General features: G+C 40.0%; 1 protein-coding gene across 3 annotated transcripts in view; it reads left to right on the top strand.

Annotated features, from left to right (window-relative positions):
- The window catches only part of LOC117518488 (zinc finger protein GLIS1), a 238,252-nt gene that overhangs the window by 130,327 nt on the left and 86,453 nt on the right, over positions 1-21,472 (top strand). The window lies entirely within an intron of this gene.

The following is a 21,472-nucleotide window of genomic DNA, read 5'->3' as shown; positions in this document are numbered from 1 at the left end:
CTGGTGGCTGCTGATGTTGCGCCAGGGATTGTGGATGAAAATAAGCTTTTAGTTATATCTACTGCAATAAAAGTATTGTGCATTGTCTGTGTTAAATATATAAAAGGTGAGATTTCTTTTGTTTTCATGATAAAAATCTATCAATTTATGTGTTAAAGCTGTGCAGGCTTTCAAATTACACAAAACTGACATTTAGTTTCTACTGAAATCCAGGCAGCAAAATGTAGGTTTATTGTTGAAACGTGTTGTAAAATTACAACTCATTTTAATGAAGAGAACATATTTGCCTAGGGGGAATTCCAAACAAATATTTTATCTTATTAGTACATGTGCACATATGTGAGATTTTGAAATTACTGGAAATTACTTTTGATCTGGTGGCACGCTGACATCAGTAAGATGCCTTGTAAATCACTTCAGAGGTGTTACCTGGTTACAAAAACAACATTTTTACTTGAGGCCAAAATACAGCCATCGGGTATTGCAAAGACTTTGCGTCCGCCTGTCCATCCATCCGTCTGTCTGTGCTCAGCATAAATCCAGTCCTAGTATTACTGCCAGGGTCTTCAAATTCACAGGGAATATTCTTGGGACACAGACCTTGGACAAGTTCAAAGATGGCTAACCTTGACCTATTAAATAGATCAATAGGTCACGTTGTGTTTCTTGTTTTTATGCTTATATGGGCGAGAGTATTTTAGCATTGCGTTATATTTAGATTTAGAAGTGTTTATTTCTCGCTAACCTTTACCAAATACACGAGACGTGCATTAGATTTATATCGAAATTAGATGTTCTGGAGTGTTTTCTGCATCTTGGATTCATTTGTTTGAGCGAGCTGACTTCACTGTGCCTCTCTACTCCCATTGGCTGTTGCTGTGTGCTTCCCAGCATCCCTTGCTCAAATTGGGAGAAGCCTCCGTGTGGTCTGTGACATCACTATGTTCATTATCATAGGCCAGAGTGGGTGGTTGCAAAGAAAACCTGCACCCTCTCTGCCCTTTCTGAAATGAGTTGAAGACCTCTGTCACAGACTTTATGGGTCACTACCAAACGTAGTTCAAGGCCGTCTGTCCATTTGAATTTTTTTCCCCTTCAGGGGACCTGGAACTATTTATTATTTTTTTTCCAGACAGTGTGAATTTTGATCATATTGGCAATGTCATATTATGAATCCCCTACTTAAAGGCAAATAAATACAATTATAGTGGCGCCAAAGAAAATTATTTTTATGAATTCAATTTTAAAAAGCCAAAGGGCGTACACTTTTAAATTGTCACATTGCTGCAATAAATCATATAATCATAATTGTTGATCGGTTTGCACATCGAGAGGAGTAGTCTTTATTTTGAGTTCAACCCACATGACTCATGAATTCATCTGCACTTTAAATTTTTCCCAGTCAAAATATCCCCTGCATGAAGCAGATGACAGTCAATGACGCCAATCCATTGCAAGTTACTTCCCCCTATGTGACAAGATCGAACCCTGGTCTGCATAGTATCAGTAGCTCACCTCCTATCTGTTACACTTTTATTCTGTAAAAGAACTATATAAAAATGTTAAAAGTTACAGTGTGATACAAATTGATGGGGGAAATAAGTGAGAGATGATTATAAGCAAAAAATACTTGATAGACTTCATAGCACATCGGTCTTCCAAATTAGATATAAAGTGCTTCAGTTAATCAAACCAGACTGTTGCTCAATTGGTGTCTGTCATCCCTCAATACCACTGTACAAAAAAGGCACATAACACCCCTTTTGTATTGATGAGGCAAGAGGAGTTTATTACTAAAAGGCGGTAAAAGAGATGAGAGAGGGAGTGAGAGAAGGGAGGCGGGTGTGAGTGAAACACTCTGGACAGATTGAAACCCTGGTGTCAGAGGATGCCGTAGCTCTAGAGTCCATCAAACAGGATCCTGTATTGACTGCCAGTAACATCAGTCCAGGCGCCGGCTCGGAACACAGATCATGTTTAGGATTTTCATTGCGTAACTCTAAGTCTGTCTTTTTCATGGCAGGTTTGGATTACCTGAATGGTTTATAATTAATGCCTTGATGGCAAGTAATGGCTTTGGAACTGGAAGCTTTGCGATGCACTCTAATTAGCCATTATAAATGGTTAGGATTGCTTGTGAGCACAAGGTCATGAGAGAAAGTGTTGGGGGCTATTTAGGAGACATTTTCTTACACGAGAGGACCACATGGCCATATCCACTCACTGAGAAGAACATCCATTCCAGATCTTCTCAAGCCCGGTAGTTATGTAGCCCACCTGGCACATATAAAATATATTTGTATGATAGCCCATGATTCAAAGATTGGGGTACTGGTGGGGTGTGGGGCCAGAGGCCTAACTTCCACAATTAAGATTTGGGACCCCCCCAACACCCCATAAAAAACAATTAACAACAACACTGAGGTGTGGGCATAACATTTGTATATATGTCTTACTTGTAATTGTAAATATATTTCCTATAGTCATACCTGGAACAATCTTGTACAATTTCAGATGCCTCAAAAGTGGACCACAACATTTCTTAATGGTGAATGTAATTAGCGATCTAGCTTGTTTAATGCACGCATATTCATAAACTCTTGAATTGTGGATTACAGAAGAAGGCTAATGTTAGCTACTTTCTAACGTTTGATTACAGTTTACTGAGCTACTAATGTTAGCTACTTTCTAACATTTGATAACAGTTTATACCTAGCTAACATTAGCTACATAAAGCTAATGTTAGCCTTGCCACACATTAGCTACAGAAGAATGCTAATGTTAGCTACTTTCTATCGTTTGTTTACAGTTTACCTAGCTGCTAATGTTAGCTACATTTTAACTTTTAATAACAGTTTATACCAAGCTAACATTACCTAACTAAAGCTAATGTTAGCCTTGCCACCCATTAGCTAACTAAGGCCAAGCCCACAAATACACTGGTATTTTTGAAAAGTGTGACTTTCCGTCCTTGGTTTTAAAATATATCTCCAACCACATGAAAACACAAAACACATTTTAAAGCACTATCAAGAACATGCCAAAGCAACAGGTGGTGTTGTATCTTTCAGTGAAGAATATTATTATCAGGCAGAACTCTCAAGTTGAGATCTCTTGAAGGTCTTAGCGGTGGAATGCCATGCATTAGCATGAGAGCGTGACAACATATTGAGTCTCACTCCAAATGAGTGAGACTTGAGAGCTCTTTGCAACAATGAAAAATTGAGCTGCCTCTCATCATCAACCACAGTCTGCCACTGCAGACGACAGTAATTCTGCTATGATGACTGATATGATGGTTTTTCTCCAGCCATCATTTGAATGCAGCATTAAAGTATAGCCATGTTGGCCAATCAGAAGCCTGGAAAAAAGACAAAAACTCAGTTTTCCTTGTCTACGTACATGCAAACACTGAAACTGCAGTTTTCCAAAGTCTTCTCACTGGCCAGAGTTTTTCAAAAGTTTGCATTTTCAGTAACCTAAAATGGAGCTTTTGTGCAGACAAAAGGCCAAAATGCATAGTAGTGCAGCAGACAACGGAAACAATCCTTCACATAGTGATACAAGCACCAGATTTGGCATGAAGGTTCTTCATAAATCAGTGTTTGAGAAAAAAGTGCTGGCCATGTGAAAATCCAATATGACAGCCAATGACGGGGTCAATGAAGAATGACACAGGGTCAAAATTTAAAAATGATCCAATCATATTGAAAGCTATACCAAATTATGTGTCTGATCACAAAGATTCCAAAAAGGTATAGTTTGGACTACCTATGACTGAATGTTATGGAGTTATGGGGTAAAAACAGCAAGAATTTTAAGAAAGGTCAGTTTCAGTTTGCACAGGAGTGAAAAGTTCAAGTTGCTCCAATTTTGGTACAAAGTGGTACAAAATATTGGTTGAACTAATAGGATTAATAAATGGAATAGTTTTGACCAGCGCCGCCGTTCGGCATAAGCAGACTACGCAGCCTGCGTGGGGCACCAACCATGTTGCACTAGTTTGCAGGGCCTCCAATTGACTGAAAAATGTGTTGAAATTATTACATTATTACATTTCAAAATCAATATGAATTATTTATGAATAGGCCCATCGTTTTTGTCTTTAAACATTGTGTAGGCCCCTACCCCATTACTTAATTGGGGCAAATTAACAGTTTTTTTTGCCTAATATAAAGCCCCCATCCACCCCCGCCTTGATTCCCTGTAATGGTACAGCCCTGTTTGCATCTTTCTCTGTTCGCTGTGTCGTCTAACCAGGGTTGCCAGATGTGACGATTTCCAGTCCAATAAATGCTCAAAAATGCAAGGAGGCACTAAATCCTGCGCAATTTGAACTGATCTGATTTTTAAAATGTGTGTGGCAATTCTATACAAAAAACTCGTCCAGGACCAGTGCCATATTTTTACCCTAAACAAAACCAATTGGATGGGAAAACACCCAATCTGGCAACCCTGTGCCTAACTGAAGTAGCACTACTAGCCCACATTCGATTCTGAGGCGAGACGACAAGTTGCCACTATGCCACAATTAAACAATGAAGCGACAGCAGGAGTCTGGAGCTGATAAACGGAGGAAAAAGAAACAAAAAGATGAATACTGTGCATCCCTTGCTGGTAAGTACGTGTTAAAGGTTTAAACTGTTTTGATTACTTAATGTTCAGTGGTGCTGCTTAAGCTAGGTTGCGTTGGTTTGCTGATTTGATGTAGCTTTAAACGCTAAACTAATCTGGATATTACAAGACATGTGGCACGTTTGCAAATAGTTGGGCAGTGTAGTTTGAAGATTTTGAGTGCCTTATAAGTCAACAAAGTCCTAGTTAGCCATCAGTGCACTACTTAGGTCCAAATCTATTCTGCCTGACAACATGATCAGATAGCAACTATAAATTTGACAGGCTGATAAATATACCAAGAATAGTGAGAATAATTTCAGAACTTTTATTTAAGGCATATGTATGTAAATTATGTATCCACTGCTTAAAATTGACATGCATGCTTGCGTGCAGTCAGCAGAATGCTGGAAAAGAAAGGCAGTTTAGTTGGTGGGGGTACTGTAGAGTGCTCCATTCCCCCTTAGGGTAAGGAAAGGGTGACACCTGCTGGTAAACGTTAGCATTTGTTGTGGTTGTGTATGGTTTCACAATGCCACCACTGTTTTGCTTGATGTGTAGTATTGAGCATTTTAATATTTAGGTATTTTTCTATGTGTCCATAATTGAATATAATATAATGGTTTCATGTAGTTTTCCTATCATTATGGAATACACCAGATACTAGATAACATATAATGAAGTGTTTTACGCGGGGGGGGTTCTCTTGTATGGGGGTGGGGGGGCCCCCCTGACCAGTTGTGCTTAGGGCCTCCAAAACCTTAGTAGCGGCTCTGGTTTTGACTGTTGAATGCTTGGTTTGCAGAGTAAATGTCAAACAATGTTGACGTCCATTGGATTCTATGGCATATGACGTATGTTACCCTGTAACGTGACAACTAAGCATGACACATGGTGCAAACTATTCCTTATTAAACCCCTATTAACTCAACCTATAATTTGCATCACATTTTACAAAAATTGGAGCAGCTTTAACTTTTGACCCCTGTAAAAACTGAAACTGACCTTTGCCACCATTTTTGCTGTTTTTACCTCATAACTCCATAACATTCAGTCATAGATAGTCCAAACTATATCTTTTTGGAATAGTTATGATCAGACAAATAATGTGTTATACTTAATTTTGACCCCTGTGTAATTCTTTATTGACCCCTACCTGGCCGCCATATTGGATTTTCAAGTGGCCTGCACTTTTTTCTCAAACACTGATTTATGAAGAACATTCATGCCAAATCTGATGCTTGTATGACCAAGTGAACAATTCTGGCCAAAAGTCATACTTATCTGCTCCACTATAGAAAACACTATGTCTTACAATATAACCGCATACATATTGTACATGTGTACTAGGCATAATGGTAGGAAAGGACTCTCCCCCCTCCCAACCCAATTTGCCTCTCTTCTCATAACCAGCATTTGTGAGTTAAATGGAAGCCATTATTTTATTTTTGCTTAATGGTCGTGGGACTTGGATCCTAACCAGTGATGCAAAGTGACTTCTGGGTATCTTTTGTGCCCAGTCTCTTTGGAGGATCTTTGGGTTGTGCTGGAATGACTTTGCGCCAACTGAGAGGTTCCTTAAGCAAACTCAGATGAGGAGTATCACTTTCATGATGAGGGAGTGTTAGCGAAGACATTTTGGTCCATGTGGTGCTTTTCTCTGAGCATGATCCAGAGCGCAGGTGCCGTCTTGAGGACCCATGCATTTGGAAACATACCAATGGGACAACCACTTTTCACCTGGCTGTCGCAGATAGATGGCTACTTTCGAGAGGTTGGGATGGGCTGGTTGTCTGCCTGGGTGGTTGTCATGTAGAACCCAAGGTGGCGGCAGGGTGGCACCAGCTCATGCTCCCAACCTTTTCATGCAGAATGCTACAATGTGGGCAAATACAAGACTTGGGTTGGACTCCTGGTTGGTTTACCTCTTTTCTCGCGGTGCATGATAACACACAAGACATTTCCTATTCCTTGTCAGTCCGCCGCTGCTGTTTGAGAATGTGACCGTGTTTCCCTTTCCCCCCTCAGCCTGGTGAGGCGGTAAACCCCAGGCTGCCCACTTCTGCAGGAAATCACATCTTAGCTCTGTAATCAGGTGCAGAGCTGCTCGACGTTTGAATGAAGGCCTCTGAATCACAGCAGGTTAAGTGCTTCCATGAAGCCCGAGCAGCCAGGCTCGCACCGTGCCAGGCCTCCACGGCGGTAATACGGGTCCAGATCCATCACTGCACTTCCTCCTCAAACAGTCTATTAGAGGAACAAAACAGCTGGGGCAGCTAATTATGTGAGCAGCCTCATTTAGTCATCATAGGAATGCTTCCTGTTGTGCCATCCACGTAGTTTTAAATCTGGCCCCCAAACTATTGCAGGCATGGGTGCAAAATGACTGTTAAGAACAATTTCTTTAGTCATTTACATGACTACTTCCTCCCCACCAATTTATCAGCTTTTTGGGTCGCATCTGGACAACACTCTTTTGCTTTTACTCATCTGCTGCCTTGGATCAAATCTCAACATGTAGAACTCAAGTTGGAGGAAAAACAAAGCCCGAGTGTGCCCGAGTGTGTCCGAGTGTGCATCCATGTCAACCTCATCCCTTTGAGGGAGGAAAAAAAGTTGATTTTTTTTTTTTTTTTGATTGAAGTTAAACCCATTCGCCACAGATGAAGCTGGCTGCTAAAAGGGTCCCGCGTCACAGTGGAAATGATATGTGTAAACTATGAAATGCGAATGTTTTAGCGAAGCTGTGTTTAATTTTGTCTCCTGACGAAGCGCATGAGAAACCTGCCTCTCTTTAACTGTCTCGTTGAATCATATGGATATAATTTCATCCATTTACGTTTTTCTGCTCTTTGCTGTGGTTGCCACGGGGCATTTGGAAGCAGGCAGATTAAATGCACATGTTCCTCCTTTGCGCGGCCGGGGCACTCTGCGCCGCAGCCTCCTCTCCGAGCAGAACTCAAAGTGTTGGTGGTTTTCCTCGCTGGTCACAGCACAGAAAGACACCTTGTGATAAACCAGCTCATTCCTCGGAAAATAAATAAATAAATATAAAACCTAAAGCAGCTATTGCAGCTTCATGACAAGTTTAATTTGTTTTCTTTTGCCAACAAAAATGCATCTCTTCATCGTGTCAGTCAGGTTTGGCAGTTAAAGCGCACGCATGTATTTGGTCAAACGAATCCCAGCAATGAACTGGTGGAGACGTTTCGGCTCTGCTTTTATGAGGGCCTCTCTAAACATGAGTAATGCTGTATTTCATGCAAGTTAGCAGCAGAACAGTCGAATCCCATCTCCTCATCATTAGTCAGAGGCCTGATGTGCAATTATGACTCTGAGGCAGAGAGATATATGAGCGATGAAATAGAAATCAAAAGAAGAAAGTAACCCTCCAGAACCTAAATGGTCAAAGGAAAAACCAGGAGCTTGTACCCAGTGAGCATTTTTACCTTGAAAAGATGTTTAAAATAATCTATGCCCACTGTTGAAAAGGCTTTCAAAAATATCGCAATGCTAAAATACCCTTGGCCGTATGAGCATAAAAATAGGAAACAGAATGTGACCTTTTGACCTCTTAAAATAGGTCAAGGTTAGTCATCTTTGAAGTTGTCCAAGGTCTGTATCACAAGAATGATCCCTGTGAATTTGAAGACCTTGGCAGTAGTAGGACTGGACTTATACTGAGCACAGACAGACAGATGGACACGAGGCCTTCACAATACCCGATGGTCATATTCTGGCCTCGTGTAAAAATGGTTCAAAGGTGAAAGTTTTTTCAATGTCTATTTGTAGACGTTTAATCAGCGTTCAGGTTTAGACCTTTTTTAATCGTGATTTTGAATAGTGCTTTTCAATCTGTACATTATAATGAAATTATAATGTAAATTAGAATTATAATAAATTATAAATAAAATTCTATTTAGATTAGAATTTTGACGCCTAGCTAACACAGTACCGCCACATTTATCAATTAAAAGTTGGCAACGAAACCCGCGTTAAGAACTGGTCTAAATGCAAACTGGTCTAAAAAGTTTATTCAACTAACCATTTTTGGAAAAATTATGCATCTTGTGATAGTTGTGCATGCACACAGCACCAAAGATAGTGACACTAGAGGTGGGCGGATCAATGCTAATATCGATAATATCGATACCAACGCTGGTATTAATATTGAACGATCCTCGTGTAAAAAGATCGATACTCAAGCTTTTTTTCTCTCCTGCATGCACTGACTGCTGCGCACGCAGATTCATCAAAGTCTACTCTCTGTAAGAGCTGCGCTGTCACACAACATGAGCAGCGCACCCTCCCCCCTCTGGTCTTTTGTTGTTGTGCCATCACGTGGCTCAGCGGCGCCAGCCAACAGCCATGCAGGTAGGCTCAAAATGGAGCATCCTCTGGACCACTGGGATAAGCTCCAGCACCTCATGACCCTGAACTGGAACACGTGAGCTTAGAAAATGGCTGAAAGACATCCTCTGTCTTGCAGCCTGCAGTTCATCAAAGTTTTTTATTTTTTATTTTCTCTTTGGACCATCCACCGTTCTTCTGACATCCAGCAATTTTCCCTCCTGAGGAAACAAACACATTTTGCCAGTTTCTGCACATGCTTCAGACAAATCACAAAGTCCAAAAGCCAGAGTTTACTTGGTGTGGATCAGATAAACACAGACATGGAATCTGACTTCATGCTGTGCTCCAGACAATATTACTCCTTTATATATATTTATAAGCAAATATTGACATCTGGAGGGACTGAATGTTGGACATAACACCTTTATATGAGCAAACCACACGTGTCTTATGTTATCAACTTATTTCTTCACTTTGTCCCCCTGGATGGAGGAATAAGTTTAATGTGGTGGACACTGTAAATAAAACAAACATTAAAAAAAATACTACAATGAAAGATTGAGAGTTTTCAACATAACTGCAGTTTCTGAAATTATATTTTATATACTGCTCACTGGGTGTTTGTGGTAACACAAAATTCCAGCAGGTGATGACTTTGCCTGCTTGGACCACAGTGTTTTTTTGTGTGTGTGTGTGTGTGTGTGTGTGTGTGTGCGTGCGCGCGCGCGCGCACGTGTGTGTGCTTGCGTGTGCGTGCATGTGTTGCTGTGACTAACCATACATTTAAACTCTTACTGGACTGCGACTGTTGACAAGTAGTTGGAAACACAAATTTGCGAGAAAATATGCAAATTAGCAACAATTTTCAGTTGGATTCACACTGACCTGATTTCACAATTTTGTCGTGCCCCCAGGGGTGACAAGGCAGCTCGCACCTGTCTTGTGTCCAGAATGTCAGATTCTCATTTTTGTCTCCAATCAGTCACAGTTTAATTTCATAGGTTGCCCACCCCTGACAAAGTCATCTCACATTTTGTGCACTTTTCTGACTCACGGAAACTAAATTGAGAAAGGGGGGGCTTGGGGAGGCTTAAGCCCCCCCCAATAATGAGCCACGTCCCCTCTCAGCCCCCTCAATAATTCTGCCAATATTGTGAGTAGCGACTGACAAGAAGGCAAAACAGCTAGACATTGATGCTGTCATTGATAAATTTGCTGCCAACCACCAGAACAGGCGCATAGTTTTGGTATTTATGAAGCAATTTACTATATATTGTTCATTTTGACAACATCTTGTGGAGCCCCTCCAACTTTTACTCCAGCCCCCCACCCCCAACAAAAGCTTCCTGGCGCCGCCACTGACCCAGCTGTAAATGGGTAGAGGCCTCGGTTAGAGAAGTAAAATAACTCCAGACGGGAGTCGTTACTGTGATCAAAAACTGGTTACACCTGAATATGCATACTAGCATACTATCTTACTATATAGTAGCTAAAAGCAGTATTGTCATAGTCTGGGAGTTTTTGAGTACATGTTATAGGTATCCAGAGGAACTAAAGCAACCCATGGATGAGGACTCTTGCCTGACAATAAAACCTTTCTTGAACATGTTTTTTCTTTATTATTTTTAAACAAAACATTCCTTTTTGTTTCTGGAGAGCCAAGTACATGAAAGCTCTTAGCCAGCTAGAAACCACAAACAAACAGTGAGCGTAGAACTTGGACAGTGAATCTTAACTGTTTACAAAGCGATCTGTTGACCGGATTTTCTGGCAGCATCTTCACTTTTGGGCATTTCTTTAACTCTCTGGTCAGATTTACGTCTGCAGTGATTGAGCTGTGTGGTGGTTCGTGCTCTCTGTTCTGAAGCGGACATCTGTGTGAAACCTACTTTATTGCTGTACAGTATTCATGTACAACAAAACAAGTACAACTCTGACAATCTGAGTTCAGTTGTTGGTGGAACCTCATTTTGTTATTTTAGCAGGATTTATTCCCAGACAGAATGTGCGCGGCTCGCTCTCAGACGCTGTGGGCCATCCTTAAAGCGGCAGTAACACTCCTTAATCTGTGTAATCCCCACAAAATTGTCCCTGAAAGCAATATTAATTTTCCGAACGGTGTCCACCTGGAGGTCTCTCACAGTTTCTGGAAAAAAATTGATGCAGCAAAGCTCCAAATCATTCAGATATTTATTCGCAATAAAAAACGACGAGAGGGGTGGACCACTGCTCACACAAAGCCTGCTCACAGGTGAATGACGCAACCGACAGGCGTGAAAAAACTCACGCATGTGCACGAAGGTTCAAGCTTGGCTGATGCAATCACATGTGATTCAAATCCATATGGTTTTTGAAAAAAATACAAAGGTCAGATACTTTTCTAACAGACCTCGTATACATATTTTTTAACTTGAAACATTTTATAACACACATACAAGAACCAGTTGAGTTTAGCGTTAAAGTCAGGATAAGCTTTCATAAAATGTATGTTTAGTCACAGCCTTTTGTCCCCCCAAAGTTAGTCTCTTGAGTAAATCCCATTTGTACTTGTGATTATCTTGTTCATTCTTTAATGTTAACCTTTTAAGTATCCATGCAAGAATTAAAATGACCATATACTAGGGCATGTCACTAAAATTTTTATTTGCACTTTCCATACAGCCCTTAAAGTGTAGGTGACATGATATTTAAAGTTTTTTTGAGTATTTAAGACTAAAATTAAACAACAGTTTGAAATTTATCCTTTCCTGGTGCGCAGTTACTGAAGCGATAAATATTCACATTTTGAACTGTGCACCACTAAAAACCAGGAACTTCCTGGCTTGTCTCGACATTGGAGAAGGAGGGGAAGAAGTGGCATCATCGCCAGAACCATTATCTTAATAGCCCCATTAATTTATGATTTTTTTTTACAGGCTGCTGACAGCCCCGTTTCCACCGAGTGGTTCGGGTTGGAGCATCACCATGTTTTCAGTGTCAGAACGGTTAATTTTCGCCAGCAAGTGGAAAACTTTTATATTAACGAGTGTGCACGCAGTGTTATGTGGATTTTCCACTCCACACGGAGGCAAAACTGAGTATTTTCAGATTATTTTATTTTATTGTTTTATGGGATAATTTCATTGTGTGCAGACTGAGACATTATAAGCAGATGAGGAACTGGGAGTCTTTCAAATTGCAGTGCAAAGCGGCTCATTAACAACAGAGACTTGATCCATCAACCGCAATAATACATTACAGCCGGCACTGTAACCCAGTACCAAACTACCGTGTGACAAATGGACTTTTCTTCAACCAGGACAGAAGGAATTAAAATGGTTTCAGATGTTGTTTTGTAAAGGTGGATAAGTTTTCAGATGATCTCACTGAAACGGACAGGTACCCTCTAAAACATGCAGCTTTGTTTAGTTATGTCCACTTGCTACCTCTCTTTAACATAAAGAGCTCTTACAAATTTTGGATGTTGAATTCAACTTTACAAGTTGAGTTGAGCTGTAAAGGCTTCACCTGCACTTATCATCACCTTTTATTGTTCAGGATTTTTTAAAATTATCAACATTTCATCATTTTTAGTGATTATTTGTGCATATTTTTTAGTGTCACCTACACTTCCGTCTTCATTTAGGGACAATGTTTGCATTATCTGTAGTGTTAGTAAGTCCCTTCGGCTGCTCCCTTGTTTGCACTTGGGGTCGCCACAGCAAATCCAAGGTGGATCTGCTGTTGAATTGGCACAAGTTTTACGCCGGATGCCCTTCCTGACGCAACTCCACATTACATGGAGAAATGTGGCAGGGGTGGGATTTGAACCCGGAACCTTCTGAACTGAAACCAAGCACGTTAACCACTTGGCCACCACCTGCTAGCATTATCTGTAGTGTTAATTGCAAAAAAAAAAAAAAGGCTTTATAATCATGCTTGATCTTTAATCTGATCCACCAGGACTCTTCCTAGAGCTGGCCACCTCTCTAAAATGAGCAATCAGGAGAGAAGGGCCTTAGTCTGGGAGGTGACAAAGAAAGGGTACATGGCAGCCCACCTGTAGTTTTCCAAAAGGCATCTGAAGGACTCTCAGGTGCCTTGGTGAAACAAAATTCTCTGTTCTGAGGTGACAAAGACTGAACTCTTTCGTGTGAATGCCAGGTGTCATGTTTGGAGGAAACCAGGCCCCATCCCTCGTCAGGATGGAGGGAAAGATGAATGCAGCAATATACAGCGACATCCTGAATGAAAACCTGCTCCAGAGTGAGCTTGGATCAGACTGGAGCAACGGTTTATCTTTCAGCAAGACAATGACCCAAAGCACACAGGCAAGATATCAAAGGAGTGGTTTCAGGACAACTCTGTGAATGTCCTTGAGTGGACCAGCCAGAGCCCAGATCTGAATCTGATTGAACATCTCTGGAGAGATCTGAAAATGTCTGTGCACCAATGCTCCCCATCCAACCTGATGGAGCTTGAGAGGTGCTGCAAAGAGGAATGGACAAAACGGACCAAAGATAGGTGCACCAAGCTTGTGGCATCACATTCAAGAAGACTTGAGGCTGTAATTGTTGCCAAAGGTGCATCAACAAAGTATTGAGCAAAGGGTGTGAATGTGATTTCTTACTTATTTTTAATAAGTTTTCAAAAAATTTCAGGAAAACCTTTTCATGTTGTCATTGTGGGTGTTGTGAGTAGAATTTTGAGGGGGAAAAAATTAATTTACACCATTTTAGAATAAGGCTGTAACACAACAAAATGTAAAAAAAAAAAAAAAAAAAAAAAAAAGTGAAGCGCTGTGAATACTTTCCAGATGACCGTATGGCATTATTTTTCATTTTTTCATCAGTGTTGTTATTTGTTGGTATCATTAAAAAATAATATTCTTTACCTTGTATATCCAGGCTGTTGTATAATTAGGCTGTTGGTTTCTTATGATGTGTGAGTGTTGCCTAATCCATGTCATGGTGCTCCATCGCACCAGTGATGATAATGACACTGATGCACTGATGACCCAAAGACATTTGTGTTTTGTCAGATTTCTGTCCTAAATGATAGCGGTTAAAACCCCTCATCAATGGACTTGTTTGTTATCTGCTGCTCCGTGGATTGCTAGTGAGCCGCTGCGTGTAATGCTGTACACTGATGCCATTTTCCTGCCAGTCAAGATTAATTGACTGGCAATACATCCACCAGTACATCTGCATTTCCGATGTACTGGTGGTGTTAGGGGTTTGATTTGGTTTCACAACCTCATACATGCGTACATGCACCTCCTCCTGCAGATAGAGTTAAAAAGAAATAAAGTATTCGTTATGGAGTTAAATATGTTCTCTCCATTAAAATGAGCTGTAATTTGGCAACACGTTACAAAAATAATGAATTTCAGTAGAAACTAAATTTTGTCTGTTTTGTGAAATTTGAAAAGCAGTACAGTTTTATTTCTGGTTTTACTTTCTGGTTGTGTTGTATATTTCATATTTGCCTACATAGTGGGCATTACATTTCTCACTGCAGTTGGTAGCTGATGGTCACGCAAAGGTGGTCAGGTGTTTCTAATTTTCCTGAATCCATCCAGCGTCCACTAGCTATCTAGCAGGTGGCAGACCCATGTGTGAGACATTACATAGGCAAAACAAAGTTGTTTTACGATTGAACACTGGCCAATAGTTTCCTCATTGCTTCCCCCCCCGTGTCTAATGAGCTCTTCCGGGTCATTATGTCATTGCAACATAACAACAATTGCAAATGGCCCAAACTCTGGTGCCCAAAGGAAGAAAAAAGAATAAAGGAAAAACAGAACCAAGACAGAGGTACAGTAAAAATAATGAAGCGATCGCCAGGCTGGTCACTAAGTCTGTAACTTGTTGTGCTGCAGTGCATTATGGGAGTTTGGCATTTGGTGGTTTTAATTGTTGTTATTGTGGTTCATATTAGTTTAACAGTGTTGTTAATGTTGTTGATTTGTTGTGTTTTATCATTCAGTTGGTTTAGTCAGGTTGTTTGAGCATCATGTTGTTTCGAACCATAAGTGTAAAGTGTAGTGTGTTTGATGACTTGCACCATTGTCTATGTGTTGTTATGTATAAAAATAACAGCACTACCTTGTGTCAGAGTGCAAAAAAGATAAAAGCTCTGACTCGGTCTTTGTTCTTCCATGCAGCTTGCCAGAATAATATGATAGAAATAAGAAAAATAAATTAATAAATAAATCTTGCCTCAGGCGCCAAATTGGTAAGAGCTGGTACTGCGTCTATAACACCACAAAACCACATTGGATCATGGACCACAGCCACCCAGGCAGACAACTGGCCCATCCTAACAGGGAAAATAATCATTTAACCAAATAGTTTGGTTTCTTTAGAATAAACATGTAATTTTGTTATACTTCAACATACACTATTTTGTTTGGCGGCATATAAGCCAAATAGCATTAATGTGATCTTGATGAAAGCGCTGCCCTATCCAGTGTATAGAGATAGTGGTGATGACTGTAGTCAGAAAGCTTCAAACATCATGGTGGTGGGGCTTCATAGGCTATATCTAATTGAATGTGAAAATAATTTGAAAGGATTATTAGAATCACTTTGAAATTGCTTGTTTCAAAGTCAGTTTTGCTGATCGATACAATGAGTCCACACAAATATCTGTGTGACCATTTTATGCTTTGATGGAGTCCTAACACTGACCATACACTACACAATGTGACACAAATGAATGTTTCAGCAGTGTTGTACAGAAGCTCACAATGTATTGCAAGTTCTATGGTGCACCTGCATTACAAACATGCGTCTTGGTGAAACACAACTCAACGCAACTGTTTGAGCATGTTCAAAACTTCTGTGATGCAACGAGGGCCATATTTCCCATATTACAGGGGTGGCCAAGTTCGGTCCTCGAGAGCCACCTTCCTGACACTCTTAGTTGTCTCCCTGCTCCAACACACCTGAATCCAATGAAAGACTCGTTAGCAGTCTTTTAATGAGCCTTTCATTGGATTCAGGTGTGTTGGAGCAGGGAGACAACTAAGAGTGTCAGGAAGGTGGCTCTCGAGGACCGAACTTGGCCACCCCTGCCATATTACATCATATCATGCATGGCAGGGTGTTGAATTGATGTTATTATAAGCAGAGACACACATGACGGGTGTACAGGTGCACAAGCACACACGGTGTGGCACTCAAACAAACCAGGAACTGCCTAAAAGAATGAACATGAGGACAGATTCATCCATGGAAATTTCCACGGGTCATCCATAAAGACTTTGTGTGAGATGGAGATGCATGTTTCTGTGGTTGCAGCTCCAAATAAGAGCATTCACCCAAAAAAAAACGGTGTGCACCATTTTAGGGCAAAATACTTGTACAAAAACAAATCTATTGCACCTGAAATCATATTGTCCGCAGCCTACATATTATTTCCTCCTGTGGTTTGTTTAATTTGTATGCATGAGATAAATACTTAAATAATTTTAGCAGTGCATGGGTCAAGACATTGGAAAAGGTGAAGTGATGTCTCACATGCACGTTTTTCTCTCTGTGCAATGAAAATCTATTCTGTGTTCACTAAATGTATTTTTGTGTTGATTGTTATCCACATAAACACCCAATAGTAATTGTCTATCATGTACATTTTATGTCTCAGTTTTCTTTGCAGTCATCACAGTGGCTTACTGGTTAGCACTGGGGCTTCATAGTGAAAACGTCCAGGGTTTGAATCCGATATGGTCCTTTCTGTGTGGAGTTTGCATGTTCTTCTTATGATTGCCTGTGTTTCCTTTTCCTCCCGCTTCCAAAGATATGCAGGTTAGGTGAATTGGTGTGCCTAAATTAACCATGGGTGTGAATTAGAGTGTGAATGTGTTTCTCTTGTCTTTAAGTGTCGGCTTGTAAAGGTCTTACCCCGACCTCTCAGCCAGTGACTCCTGACATAGGCTCCAGTACCCTGAGACCCTTAAATGGAATAAGTGTGCTTAAAATATGAATGACTTTTCTTTGCACGTTTGGCAATTTGGCACAGCGCAGATGCTTATTATGTGTGCACATATTTATTCCTCTCTCACTAGAGCTCAGCATTCGCCACTCTTTAGACAACTTATGTAGCACTGCCCAGCTCCTGCTCCATGTTCACTGTGTAGACAAAAGCAGACATTGTAATGTGCACGCTGTGTTTTGCTTTTATTATGTAATACACTCCTGCATATTATATTGTCTATTATGTTGATGTGTAGTACATGGCCATATATGGCCATGTACTACACCACATGGCCATTTGACAATGTAGCAGGCTGTAGTGGAGCAGATAAGTTTGATTTTTGGCCAGAATTGTTCACTTAGTGATACAAGTATCAGATTTGGCATGAATGTTTGATTTGGCATGACTGAAAAGTCAGTGTTTGAGAAAAAAGAGCATTAATAAATTTTGACCCCTGTGTAATTCTTCATTGACCTCTACCTGGCCGCCATATTAGATTTTCAAGTGACCCACTTTTTTTTTCTCAAACACTGATTTATGAAGAACATTCATGCCAAATCTGATGCTTGTATCACTACTGTATTTGTCAGCAGTGGAAAACCCTGGCTTTAGAGAGAATAAGTCCTGCCACATATTTGTTTCATCCTCCCACTAACCTAGCTGATTGTAATTAGTTCAACTCTTCAGGCAGGTAGATGAGCTAATCAGTGAAATCGCTTGCTTTTTGTGCACAGGGAGAAGCAATACATGGTAGGACTTTCAGCTATACTAAAATATGAAATGGAGCGAAATGGGGTGAAATGGAGCCTAATAATCAGGAAATGGGGGTAAAAAGTAATGAAATGGAGCAGACTGACCCAAACTGACTGCAAATATGATTAAATATGATTCAATTAATTACTTTTATTTTATTATTTTTAAGTGAAATGGAGCAAAATGGGGACTGATAATAATGAAACAGGGGTAAAACATAACGAAATGGAGCAGATTGACCCAGACTGACTCCAAATATGATTCAATTAATTACTTTTATTTAATTATTTTTAAGTGAAATGGAGCGAAATGGGGACTGATAATAATGAAACGGGGTAAAACATAATGAAATGGAGCAGACTGACCCAGACTGACTCCAAATATGATTAAATATGATTCAATTAATTACTTTTATTTAATTATTTTTAAGTGCAATGGAGCGAAATGGGGACTGATAATAATGAAACGGGGTAAAACATAACGAAATGGAGCAGACTGACCCAGACTGACTCCAAATATGATTAAATATGATTCAATTAATTACTTTTATTTAATTATTTTTAAGTGAAATGGGACTGATAATAACAAAACGGGGCTTAAATGTAGCGAAATGGAGCAGACTGACCCACTGACTGAAGTTTCATCTCTTGAACGCCGATGTCGCTTCTGCCCCTACTGCATGTACTAAGCGCATCTCACAAAAACAAAAGCTAAACAATTAAATAAAAGTAATTATTTGGAGTCAGTCTGGTTCAATCTGCTCCATTTTGTTACATTTTACCCCATTTCGTGATTATCAGTACTCATTTCGCCCCATTTTGCTCCATTTTGTCCAATTCATATTTCAGTATGGCCCTAGGACTTTGACTCACTGAAGCGAGGGTTACTCTGATAGTTGTAATAGTTATAGTACAACTGGAGACCTCTGAGCAGAAAACAACACAAATTAAGAGTTTAAAGAGTCTTAAATTACAGCTAGTGAGGCAGGAGGTATAAGAGCTTTGGGATGAGTACAGCTGTGCTACAATGACTTCTTCGTGGAAACAAACGAACAGCACTGTCCTCTGGAACAGGTGTGAAATAATAAGAAATAATAAACAGGAAGGCAACAGAGGTTAGTAGCTGGAAATCAAAACAGCGGAGATAAATGTGAGAAAGAAGGTATACAAATCAGTCAATGTGGCACTGAAGTGAAGGATTTGTGAAGATTTAAAAGCATATAACTCAAATAATCAGAACGCATGCATGTCAAACCAGAAACTGAGTGACCAGGAAGCAAAGCCAGCAACACAAACCAGGAGTAGGACCATCAAAATAAAAGCACAAGGAGAATAATAACGCAGAGAACTTATCACTAGGAGATCATGGAGGATAATATGAGAAGGAAGAGAAACCCAGAGGTTAGAAAATTAATACTAGAACTAGTGCATTGGCGTGGAGATCCACAGGCCCTAGATTGGGTAGTGTTTGATAAAATAGGTAGCTGACGTTTTTCAAGAGTGGTAATAAATAATTTATGCAAAGTTTCTATAATGATTTCGAATACGTCAGTCCAGAATGTTTTTAGAACTTTAGATCTTAGACAGCAGTTTTTAGAGAAAGAACTCAACCCTTTTATTTCCTGTTAATTGCGTCATTTTGAATGTTAATTTACTGTCTTAATGTATTTATACATTAAGTAGGTTCTTGTTATCATATACACATTATTATTAGTAGTAGTAGTAACATTATTATTATTATTAGTAGTAGTAGTAGTAGTACTTCTATTTCGTCATTTGAGTTTTAAATAGACCACAATGGAAATAAGTGTCATCCATGTATTTTTAATGTAATTGCAGTTATATTATGTACTTACTAACTTAAGTAAACTTAAATAAAATAAACTAACTTAATAAATAAAATAATGCACACACATACACGTACATAAAACCACTTGGCTGTTAATATATAGATATGAACCATGATCATAGTTGGTTTCCATACCTGACGAATATGTATTAAATAAGAAATAAATTACTATTTTAAAGAGCTGGTGTTTTGAAAAACCTGATAAACCAGAAAAAGGTTACAACCTCTGCTGTATTAGACTGATGCAGTGCCCAAGGTGGATTATAAGCTGCCCACATCAGAACTAATAAAACACTTTGTTTTCTTACTCTCAGTGCTGAATTTGCTCTGAATAGCACTGCATAAAAAAAAAATCCAAACTTTTTTTTATGAACTCACTGAAAGAAGTCATTTTGGCTTCCCTGAAAGTTACTGCAACATAAAAAAAAAAAAAAAAAAAAAAAAAAATTATGCAGGCTTTCTGGGTAATGTCCATGCCAAGAGGTGGCACTGCCTATTGGTTTCCCAGCAGGCAGGAAAACCTCAGACTCAGCCGTCTCTCTGCTCAGCCAGATCCCACAGTAATAATATGCTCTACACGATTAACACGCTTTCCTCCATGGACCCCTAACTATAATTTAGCCTCAAATTTGTATTGCGGAAAAGAAAGCAATGAAAGACTGATTATTCTCTCATACAAAAATACACACATTTGGCACGTCAATAATAGCTGTGTTTGTTTTCTAAAAACGTAAATACTCGGCGCCGTATTTCAACAGCCGGCATGGACCGTGTCTGTCATGACCAGTGTGTTGCCCGTGTGGACGCTGGTCAGCACTGAGATTTTTTTTATTAAACTTTCCCACCCATCGCTCCTGCTCCTGTTCCTGTCTAGTCCTGGACTGGCACGTCTCGTAAAACACAGTGTCAAACAAAGTGATGGATTAATTGATATTTCACACGCGTGGTGTATATGAGCTGATCATTTCTGGCTGATATTTTTCTTGTCACACTACATTCCAGTCCGCTGTCTCACTCCAAGTATGCGCGGCTGTCTAGTTAAACAATCAATCATGCCACCTGTGATCACACTGGACGGTTTTCATGCAGTTCTCGTCTCGCTTCCAGGTTGACTGTCTAAACTTTAACCACACCACGTATTCCACGGAGCCAAGACTAACTGCTTAGACAGCCGGTAATTACGCAGCGCTGTTGGACAAGATGATAAAAACCCAATCCTTGCTCTTTCTAGCAACACATATACACCCGCTTATTCTGCTTTAGTGCGCTTTCATTTGCCCAAATTTATTTTCAGTATAACTACTGATATTTTGCAACTTTCTGTAAACTATAAAGAGTTACGACTCTGAGGGCTTGCAAACTTCATGAGGAGCTGTAAAAGCGGGCAGATTAAGACTCCCGTACTAAGGCGCGCACATATGCGAGCTTGGTTACACAGCGCAGCTCTCCCGTGACAGGCTTAGGTTTCGTCTGTATTAATTGGAGCAGCAGAGAATAGGCTGTCCTGACGGTGCTGTGCAAGTGAATGAAGGAGGCCGGGGACGAGTATTGAGCCCAGATGAAGCTGAAGGCCCGTCAGAACAATGGTGTCTCCTTAGCTGCAACCTGATCTCATCAGCAGGCTTCACTAACACTCACAGTACAGCAGTCAGGAGAAACATCTACACCAGGCTTATAGTGGAGAGCTGTCATTTTTCAGAGGCCTTTTATTTTTTAAAGAATTATGTTCTTATTTCAGTGTGGGTAAGCTGCTCTGTTGAAAGCTGCTATGTGACAGTTAGGAGCAAACTTTTGCTGTTTGCACATCTTCCTGGTTCCCATTTTCTCTGTTGTTCATGACAAAATGTCAAAACTCCCTTTGGTTCATGGCGGATGTTGATGGGAAGTAGCACCTACTCTTGAGGTCAAGTGCACATTCTTATAATTTGATCTCTTTGAATGATGGCAT

The sequence above is a fragment of the Thalassophryne amazonica genome, chromosome 10, assembly GCF_902500255.1.
Source record: "Thalassophryne amazonica chromosome 10, fThaAma1.1, whole genome shotgun sequence".
Taxonomy (NCBI): domain Eukaryota; kingdom Metazoa; phylum Chordata; class Actinopteri; order Batrachoidiformes; family Batrachoididae; genus Thalassophryne; species Thalassophryne amazonica.
The sequence above is the reverse complement of the archived record's forward strand: the minus strand, read 5'-3'. Positions and strand labels throughout refer to the sequence as shown.